The sequence below is a fragment of the Dasypus novemcinctus genome, chromosome 16 (genome assembly GCF_030445035.2).
Source record: "Dasypus novemcinctus isolate mDasNov1 chromosome 16, mDasNov1.1.hap2, whole genome shotgun sequence".
In the NCBI taxonomy this organism is placed as follows: Eukaryota; Metazoa; Chordata; class Mammalia; order Cingulata; family Dasypodidae; genus Dasypus; species Dasypus novemcinctus.
Window position 1 is genome coordinate 26,618,930 of NC_080688.1, and position 10,938 is coordinate 26,629,867.

The window sequence follows — 10,938 nt, forward strand, 5'->3', positions numbered from 1 at the left end:
CTCCACTCCCTGCCTTCGCTCTCCCTGCAGTCCTGCCTCCCACCCCAAATTCTGGCTGACCTATTGGTCTTTCCAGAGGATACTAAGGTAACTCTTTATTGCTCCTCGTCTACTCTGACAACTTGCTCTCTCGATACAATAAATTCTCCCTTCCATCAATCCTGCCCAGTTAACAGCTACACCACGTATTTCCTGCATCTTTCTTAACTGTTTTATTCCTAAGCAAAGCAACTGATTTATTATTTTCCCATTTGCAGGTTCCTAACGTATTTCTTTATTTTTTAAACAATGGAAATAATTTCCAACTTTGGGAAAAGTTGCTTGTTACAGTGTACAGAACTATTTTTTCCTGAATCATTCAAAATTAATTTTTTCTTGTAATGTCCCAGAGCCACTAAATTCTTCAGATGCATTGGCTACTGTAAGAAAGAAATCTTTTTTTTTTTTTTTTTTAAAGAAAATAAGGCTTACCCGATTGTGGAGAAGAAAAGAACTTATTTGCAATTTTGCAAGAAGGGGCGCACAACCAGAAAACATGGCTGGCGCCTTGAACAAAGGAAAATGACACAATTTATACCCCTAAGCCTAGCACGCAAGCCCTTCCTCTGTTTCTCCATAGAATGGATACTTCAGAGGTTACAGCCTGTCTGAGAAATCTAACTTTCCTGTGCAAAAGATTTTGATTAACTGCTTCCCCCATCACATTCCAACTATTTTAACTTTTACCTGCTCCTTTTGCCAAATAAGGAATGGAATTTAGTGCTGAATTGGTATTTTGTGCATCCTTTTTACTGGCTATAGGACTGACTTAAGCTGGTTTCCTTTTTCTTGTTTAACCCAGGAGTGGGAGACTGAGGCAGTAGGCTGCTAGGTTACATTAATTAATATTTTCTTCCTTTATGTGAAAACTAAACTAATTTTGTTTCTTACAATCGCCCTTCTGTCTTTTAAACTCTTTTTAGTTTTCACATTTCCATTCTTCAAATTTTTTTAGAGCTATCTTACACTCTTTATCATAGGGATCTCTTTCTTTAAGGGGTACAGATTGTTTTGCCTACACTGTATCACTGTATGGGTATTTGTTTGGTTAGGGCAGTTTCAGTGAGTCTTTTTTTTTTTTTTTAAAGATTTATTTATTTATTTAATTTCCCCCCCCTCCCCTGGTTGTCTGTTCTTGGTGTCTATTTGCTGCGTCTTGTTTCTTTGTCCGCTTCTGTTGTCGTCAGCGGCACAGGAAGTGTGGGCGGCGCCATTCCTGGGCAGGCTGCTCTTTCTTTTCACGCTGGGCGTCTCTCCTCACGGGCGCACTCCTTGCGCGTGGGGCTCCCCCACGTGGGGGACACCCCTGCGTGGCACGGCACTCCTTGTGCGCATCAGCACTGCGCATGGCCAGCTCCACAGGGGTCAAGGAGGCCCGGGGTTTGAACCGCGGACCTCCCATATGGTAGACGGACGCCCTAACCACTGGGCCAAAGTCCGTTTCCCTCAGTGAGTCTTTGAACATGGAATGATACAGCATCCGACTGTGGTAAACATCTCTGAGATAACGAGGGAAGTTAAGATGGACAGTGCAACCCCTTTCCATTTTCCAAACTAATTTTCAAGCCATCCTGTGAGTGAATTACTAATGCCAGAATTCTCTGCTAATTCCTCAGATAGGGCTGCTAGGCCTTGTAAAGCTTTAGTGATAGTTCCGTCAGGGGCAGTGTTATTGGGGATGATATACAGCAACTACCCCCAATCATAACACAGACTCCCCCTTTCTCAGCTAGCATCATATCTAAGGCCATTCTGTTTTCCCATGCCATTCTGCTAGTAGCATTTAATTGTTTTGCAATTCCCTTAACTGCATTCCTGGTGTAATTAATAAATTTCTGTTGATTTTAATAAATGTAGTTAATCTAATTTACATTTTTATTAATGGTGACCTACCAGAACAAGAATGACTCAAACCCAGCTGCTACCTGATTTCTAGCTTAAAATTTATTTGGGACTCCTTGGGGAACTCCTATATTGTTTAGATAGTTCCTCTCATTAAAAGAACCAAGTAGACTTTTTTTCTCTCTCCCTCCCTGGGATGTTATTTTTACCTCTTTTTTAAATGCCAAAGTGAATGGGATAGTCAATTGGATCAGAGCACAGGTTCCGCCCCACCTCTCAGGCAGTATTGGTCAGAGAACACCTTTTCCACAGCACCACCACAGGTCTGCTCGAGGTTTGCACAAACTGGAGAAATTGTCAGTATGATCACTGCTGACATTCCACACTCGTGTACTCGAGGCCATATTACCAAAGTCCTGGAATCCTTTCCCCTGTCTAGAGAGACAAGCAGAGTGATTCCCTGGGCCCAGACAGGAGGCGGGTATGACCTTGATATTTCCGTTTTTGAGCAGTGGGAAGAAAAAGGACAATATACTACAATTTTCACCAGGAGTAGCTTTCTGGAAGAGGAGTATCATGCACTTAAACTCCCTTTCATGCTTTTCCATACTGAGTGGGAAGGGTACAATATGAGCTGTGGACCGGCCTGTTGCACAAGTGTAACAGTTGCTTTTGTTCAGACTCTGGATTGTATATTTGACTCATTTTACCCAGGCATTTGTTTACTCATATCCTGCCTTTATTTCTATGGTTTGCTTTAAATCTTTTGCCTTAAGTATCCTGACTGCTTTGGGATCATTTTGAATTGGGGAACTGGCTTTTGGTAGTTTTCCTGTGGTATTTCTGAAGGGTTAGCTGGAGAGCGTGTTGTTGATGTCATATCTACAGGGGGAGGAAGGACTCAGATATAAAACGTCCCCAAAGGATCTTTACCTGTAATGTCTGCTCCCATTCCATATACTCTATCAACTACTTGGTCCCTGGTGCTGCTCCCAGTTTTTAATTTGTCTGCCTTTTTAATAATTATTACTGCTGGATTGCACTCAAGACTTTCGGAGTCTGGCAGTGTACTACCTTTGTAAAAGATTATCTTACCCTTTAATGTCCTCGGACTTGGTGAGATCCATCCCATATTCATGGTCCATCCCTTATACTGGGTAGTCCACCATACATCATCCCAGGAGGGGAAAGGGCTTGACCATACCCATTCCCCACTGGCTCTGGGCATAGGTATTTATTTTCCCCAGCCATCGCTGGTGCTCTAAATTCCCACAGTCTATTACTTGGCAGGCGTCAAACTGCATGGTTTGGGACTCCAGACCTTTAGTTACTTTTATAACTAATTTGATGGGGCTAGTTGCTTCTTGGGTTTGAAACATTATGGCTGTAATATTATTTTCACCTGTAACTTAAGGTTTGAATTCCTCCTTTGATATTCCGATAGGACTAAGCCATTGTTGATTAGGATGATACACAGCTCAATCCCCTTTTCCCCCAAGTATTGTCTTTTCAATGTGACCTTTAAGGGATCTGGGGCTGAAATTATTTTCCGAGACTCATACGAAGTTGTTGGGTACTTATCGTCTGGTTCAGGTACTGGTCCTTTTACTGGAGTGTGATGAGTCCAGCCTTTTTCTGCCCTGCAGACTGCTGCTTCAGTTGTCAGCAAGACTTGATAAGGTCCTTCCCAGGTCGGTTGGAGTTTGGACTCTTTCCACGACTTGATTAGGACCCAGCTGCCAGGTCGGTGTTGGTGAACTGCAAATTTAAGAGGCAGAGTCTGAGCTGACAAACCCCGGTGTCTGAGGGATGGCAAAGTAGAAGACAAGGCCAGTATATAAGTTTAAAGAAAGAGATCCTTCAACTCAAAGGGGAGGAGTTCCCCAGGCTTCCCAGGGAAGGGCAGACCAAAGGGCACTTCGTAAGGAGAAATTCCCAGTTCCCTCCTAGGGGCAGTTCAGATTCTTAACAGAGCTATAGGTAAACATTTTTTTAAAAGAGATTTATTTTTTATTTTTATTTCTCTCCCCTTCTTCCCCCCCTCCCCCGTTGTCTGCTCTGTGTCTATTTGTGTCTGCTCTGTGTCTATTTGTGTCTGGGTCCGCTTGCATTCTCAGTGGCACAGGGAATCTGTGGCTCTTTTTGTTGCATCACCTTGCTGTGTCAGCTCTCTGTGTATGTGGTGCCACTCCTGGGTAGGCTACACTTTTTTTCACATGGGGCTCCCTCTTTGCACGTGGGGCTCCCCTACATGGGGACACCCCTGCGTGGCATGGCACTCCTTGTGCGTGGCAGCACTGCATGTGGGCCGGCTCACCACACAGGCCAGGAGGCCCTGGGTTCGAACTCTGGACCTCCCATATAGTAGGCGGACGCTCTATCAGTTGAGCTAAATCCACTTCCCTATAGGTAAACATTTAACCCGTGGTAATCATGTTTTTAAGACCAATTTAGAGAGATTTTTTTTTTTAATGTTTTGTTCATTCTTTCCACTTTCCCTGAGGATGGCGGGTGCCAGGGTGTATGGAAGTTCCATGTGACACCTAGACCCTGCATAATATTTTGCAACAGTCTGGATGTAAAGTGACTACCATTGTCTGAATTTATATTTTCTACTAACCCATATTGGGGAATGATTTGTTCAAGGATAATTTTTGAAGTCCCTGATGCTGTAGCCAAAGCAAGAGGGTATGCTTCTACCCACCCTGTCAGGTGATCCACAATAACCAGAACATACTTTAGTTGACCTACAGGGGGCATTTCAGTATAATCAACTTGAATACTCTGGAATTGTTTAAGGCTGGGCTCCCTCCCCCCTGGCACTTGCTTTCTTAAAACTTTCTTATTAACTCTCTGACAGATTGTGCACTGTTCACTTATTTGTTTGGCTATAGTATAAAGGCCCACACACCCAAAATGCTTGAGAACAAGGTCACACATGGCTTGTACTCCCCAGTGACTCCCTTAGTGCAAAACTGCTAGTACTTCCCTCATTATTTGCTTATTCGACATTTGCCGGCCATCTGGGAAGAGGCAGTTCCCTTGGCTATCTAAGGTCGTACCCAATTGTTCTAGTTCTTTTACTTCTTTTTCAGAGAATACAGGGATTCTAATTTCTTTGGGGAGGGAGGATATCAGGACTATCAGTTCCAGAGGGTAACAGAGGGAAGCCTCTTTGGCCTTTTTATCAGCCAATCTGTTGTCTTCTGCTTTAAAAGTATGACATTCTGATGCCCATTTATACGTACCACGGATATTTCTCTTGGTAAAAGGAGACTGTCTAACACTTGTTTTACCAGTTTCACATGGACTAATTCCTTCCCTCTGCTATTGATTAATCTCCTTTCTTCCAAAATGTTTCCAAAAATGTGGACCACACCAAAGGCATATTTAGAATCTGTGTAGAGTGTACCATCTTTTCCCTCTAACAATTTAAGGGCTTGATTTAATGCATACAGCTCACAAGTTTGAGCTGACCAATCATTGGGCAGTCGGCCAGCTTCTTTCACCTCACAAGTTAGTCCATCCACCACAGCATAGCCACTGTGCCTTTTTTCCTTCTAGGACCCTAGAAGACCCATCTATAAACATTTTTTCCCCCGAATGTAAGGGAAGCTCCCCTAGGTAAGGACGGACTTGGGTTTGGTGTTCAATTAAGTCTAAACAATTATGTTTAGGAATTTCTACCTGGTTGGACCCTTTCCAAAGAGGCTGGGTTTAGACTGTGATCAATTGTTAGTATTAAATCTTTTTTTTCTTTTTTTCATCAGAATTGCCTCGTATTTCCGAATTCGGGAATCCATTAACTACCTTCCTGCTTTTTGAGACAAAATAGCCTGACCTGATGAGGGGCACTAACAATTAAGGCCCTTCCAAAGGTCAGTTTTCTGCTTTCTTCTACTAAGAGAGCAGTTGCTGCCACGGTGTGAACACAGCCTGGCCATCCCCTGGAGACAGGGTCCAGGGTTCTGGAAAGGAAGGCCACGGGCTTCCTTTAGCCTCCCCAGATCTGGGTTAGAACTCCCAAGGCTGTCCCCTCATCTACTGCAACAAACAGATGGAAAGGTTTCTCGAGGGAGGGGAGGGCTAGAACGGGGGCTTGCACCATTGCCTGCTTGAGCCCCTCTAAGGCCTTTACTTCCCCCTCCTTCTACTCTAATTTGTCAGGCTCCTCCTCCAACAGTTTTTGGTATAACCCTTTGGTTTGAGATGCATAAGAATCTATTTATAATCTACAATATCCCATTAATCCCCAACAATCTTAGTTCTCTTTTTGTCCGGGAAAGAGGTAATTCAGTAATGGCCTGAATTCTTTCTGGATTTATCTTCCTCCTTCCCTTACTAATGAGATGGCCCAGGTATTTGGCTTCCTTTTTTACAAATTGTAGTTTGTTTGTGTATTTATGTATGTATGTATGTATTGACAGTCAACCCTTGATCTCCCAGGAAATTCAATAAGCTCTTTGTATTTTGGGCCATTATCTGCCTTTCTTTACCTGGTATTAGCATATCATCTACATATGGTGAAAGGGAAATTTCAGATGGGACTGCAAATTTCTCTAACACTTTTTCCAGTTCCTGTCCAAAGAGGTTGTGGGGTTTTGTAAAGCCTGGGGGTAAAACTGTTTACCTATTTTGCTGTTTTCTTCCGGCAGAGGGATTCTCTCACTCAAAGGCAAATAAGCTTTATTCCCTGGATCGAGGGGACAGGCCCAAAAGGCATTCTTTAGATTTATTTCACTAAGCCATTTATGATGGCAGGGGATCTTACTAAGGAGAGTGTACAGGTGCTGAACCTGAATGATTTGATTAACTTCAAGTACCACCCAATTGCTGAATAGGCACGATAGGAGAATTGAAGTGGGACAACTGCAGGGCTCCAAGAGCCCATCGTGAAGGAGGCCTTCGATGACAGGTCGGAGTCCCTGCCTCCCCTTAAAGGCAATGGGATATTGCCTTAGACAAATAATTTCCCCTTCCTTTTTCAATTTGATTTTAATAGGGGTACTTGCCCACCCCCTCTATTTCCTTCTCTCACCTACACTTCCTCTCTGATATCTTTCTCATCTTCTTCAGTGAGCATGGCTAAGACTACGTCTATCTGCCCATCCCTTACTTCTAAATCCAGATCCATGGATACTATTAAGTCCCTTCCCAACAAGTTACTCCCGGCTTCTGGGATGTACAACAGAGGGCCTACAACTTGATTTTCTTTCCAACAAATATTAGTGGGAGAAAGAATGGGGACCTCAATTTTTTTTTCCTTTTACCCCTGAGACTGTAGGGGAACTGCCAGAAAGTTTGGTTCCTTTGGGAAGATAAGTTACAGAGGATTGAGCTACCCCAGTGTCTACTAACAATGTAATTTTTTCCTGATATGGGCTCTCCCTTAGATTTATTAATGTCTCCTGGTGGGCTTTGGAAGTGAGTAGCCTCAGACCCCCCTAATCCTCAAAATTCATGAGGGGGATTACCTGACTCTCTTACTTTAAACTCGGGCATTCCCTTTGGAAATGACCAGGCTTCCCACAGTGATAGCACCCTGCAGAGCCTTGCGTTCTCCTTGCCCTTTTATTTAAATAAGCCCATTTTGTATCTTTATTTCACCTCTGCTTGTTCTCTCCCTAACTCATCTCCAGTCTTTTTTAGCCATTTGGTTAACTGTGTTTATCATAACCTTTGTCTTCTGTTTTTGCTTTTTCTCCTCTCTCCTTACAAACACTTTCTGGGACTCTCTCAATAACTCTTCCAATGGCTTATTCATCCATCCTTCTATTTTCTGAATCTTTTTCTGAATATCAGGCCGAGACCTCTTTACACAGCTGATTTTAATGTTTTTTGAGCCACAGGATCATCAGGGTCCATCCCTGAACATTTCCTCACTTGGTCCCTCAATCGCTGCAGGTAAGCAGAGGGAGTTTCATCCTTCTCCTGGGCTACTTTAAAGACCTTATTCAAATTCTGAGATGTGGGTATGGCTCATTGGATTCCCTGTATGATGAGGTCTCTAAGATCTTTCATTTGTGCTCTGTCCCCCAGGTCGTTATTATCCCAATTAGGGTCTGTATTTGGGAACTTCTGTTCTGCTGCCATTACCCCCTGTCCAGGTGGATGCTGCCTTTCCCACTCTTTTGTAGCTGCCTTCTGCACCATTCCTCTTTCTTTTCCCATAAAGAGGATATTCAATATGGATGTAAGTTTGGACCAGGTATATGAACTAGGACCTAGAAATTGATCTACTTGTTTGGCTAACCCCACTAGGTTTTCCATTAGTGATTTCATCTCCTTTTTGGAGTTCCTTACTTCAGTACTCATCAGTGAGGCATTTACATAGCCAATCTCCCCTGGCCCCATTGGTACTTCTCTTAGCAGATACAAAGGCTCAATGGAATTTTGCTCTTCTACTCTCTTCTCCTCAGGTGCTCTGGGGAATGGAAAATTTTGCATATCTTTTTACACTGTTCTAATCTTTTCTTCAGTGGTTGGTGGGTTGTAACCAGTGGGGCTGTTGGCCCCGCTTGGTTTTCTGGTTCTCCAGTGTTTAGACTGAATTTTTTTGGACCCTCAAAGTCTAATGGCCCTTCTCCCGTGAGGGGAGGGGGTATGTAAGGAGGGAGATTCAGCAGGGGGTCTTAGGGTTTAGTTTCTGCAGCTTCTGTTTCTGCAGCCTAAGTTTCTGCAAGCTTAGTCTCGGGGTCTAGATTTTCAGCTTTCATAGGATAGAGCGTGGCCCCCTTTCCCTTTAACCAGCACAGGGCATAGTCAGATTTTTATTTTATTTTTTTTGGAAAAGGGTGTTTTCTCATTAACATACAGTACAAGGTTGGCACAAAGCTAATCCTAATCTGCTCTGTATTTTGGCCAAAATACATCAGGCAGTAAAAATTTTGCCTGGTTTAGATACAACAACCATATTTCATCATTTTCTTTTTGTCTTTTCCCCTGGTCTGATCACTATTGGTCCAATGCCTTAACAGCCTCCCTAACAGACTATCTGGAGGAATATTCCTGGGAGATCCTACAGATACCCCCTTTCCCTTTTTCCCAGTTGACTGACTGCCTCTATTTCCCATTCTGAATCTTGCCTGGGTCTCTTCCTCTTGAATCTTTTGCTTTGTTCATCCCCAGCCCTTTCCCCCACAGGAGAAGGGAAATACAGATTGGGACCCTGCATTCACTTCGTGCAATATGTCATGCGTCTCATGCATGCACAATCAACTAAAGACTCATCAGAATTTCCTACCAAGAAGGTAATACTTAAAAGCCTTTGTTCTTACCTTGGTCCATGCATGGAGTTACCTGGTCAATGTAAAGCAGAATTTCCCTTCCCTTTTTCTCATCCACAATCAGCAGATCTAAGGGTTCTTGGGTCTCCTGGCTGCCAAAGGTGAGGCCCCTGCTGGTGGAGTCCAAGACCGCTTAAACAGAGGGGCGTACCTCCCCATTGTCCATCCTGGGGGTCTGCTCTCTGAAGCTTCAGAATCCCAGACAAGCCCCAAAGCTGTAAGAAAGAAATAATTTTTTTGGAAGAAAATAAGGCTCACCCAATTGTGGAGAAGAATTTATTTTCAATCTTGCAAGAAGGGGTGCACAACCAGAAAACGTGGCCAGTGCCCCAAACAAAGAAAACAATTTATACCCCTAAGCCTAGTACACAAGCCCTTCCTCTGTTTCTCCATAGATTGGGATACTTCAGAGGTTACAGCCTGTCTGAGAAATCTAACTTTCCCGTGCAAAAGTTTTTGATTAACTGCTTCCACCATCACATTCCAACTATTTTAGCTTTTACTTGCTCCCTTTACCAAATAAGGAATGGAATTTAGTGCTAAATTGGTATTGACTTAGCTCTTTTTTGTGCACCCTTTTTACTGGCTATAGGACTGGTTTAAGCTATTTTCCTTTGTTGTTGCTTAACTTGGGAGTGGGAGACTGAGGCAGTAGGCTACAGGTTACATTAATCAATATTTTTTTCCTTTATGTGAAAACTAAACTAATTTCTGTTTCTTACAGCTACCACAGGGGCATCTACAAAACTATACAGATACAACTAGGAAATTAACATGATGCTTACTGCTGTGTGACCCTCAGGCTTCATTCAAATCTTGCCAATTGTCCTAATAATGTCCTAGATAGCAAAAGGATCTGGAATAATCTCTTACATGGCATCACTTGACTAGCTCTTTAGTCCCCTTCAATCTTGAATAATTTCACAGTGTTTCCTTCCTTTTATCGCCTTGACTTTTGAAGATTACAAAGGTCTGAAACTTATTTAGTAGAATGTTCCTTAGTTTCCATCAATCTGATGTTTCCTCATGGTTAAATTTGGGTTTGCATCTTTGCAGGAATATCACAGAAGTGATGTTATGGTCTCACTGCTTCTTTTATGGTGGTCCATTTCAGTTTGTCCAATGACTACTGATGTTAACTTGGTCATCCTGTTAAGGCAGTGTCTGCCAGTCTTCTGCACTCTCAAGTTACTTTCCTTCCTCTTAGTCAACATTCTCAGAGTTGATGGGAAACAGCATTCTTCCTTGAGTAATGTTCTGCTGTTGGTTAACTCTAGGGAGAGACTGTGGTAGACCTTCTGGGTTTGGTATAAACTGCCAACCCCAGTTCCCATGGGGTGGTTATGCCTAGGACAGCTAGGAGGGGCACTGCCCTAGACATAAACTCACAAAGACAGTATAAGAAACAGTAAGACAAGCATATGGCAAGCAAAATAAAGACAGTACTTGAGAGAGTCATTCTTTTATCTTATAGTCATGTTCATTAATTGCTTAGAAAATGAATTAAGTTTACCAAGACTTTTAGCATGTTCAATATCCTTCTGCATATGATCTAGAATAGAAGAGATATTATTATATTCATCAGGCATATAGGTACAGTACTTAATACTAATGGGTGCATTAATCAATGCATAAGTTCCTCTTCAAGCTGCAGTTAATAGATCGAAGCTCCAGGTTTGCAATATCATATATGTTGTCTCTCCATGGGAGCAGGCCACAATGTCAATTGTGTTTGTTTAAGTTCTACTCACATTATTCTGGTAATTATTGC

The 10,938-nt window shown here is 42.8% G+C and overlaps 1 long non-coding RNA gene across 1 annotated transcript; it reads right to left on the reverse strand.

Annotated features, from left to right (window-relative positions):
- Window positions 1–1,120: 1,120 nt before the first annotated feature.
- On the reverse strand, window positions 1,121–9,593 carry LOC131273656 (uncharacterized). Its single transcript, XR_011645900.1, has 3 exons — window positions 9,521–9,593; window positions 9,159–9,382; window positions 1,121–3,639 (listed from the first exon to the last, which is right to left on the reverse strand). It is a non-coding gene; the product is annotated as an uncharacterized lncRNA (long non-coding RNA).
- Window positions 9,594–10,938: the final 1,345 nt, after the last annotated feature.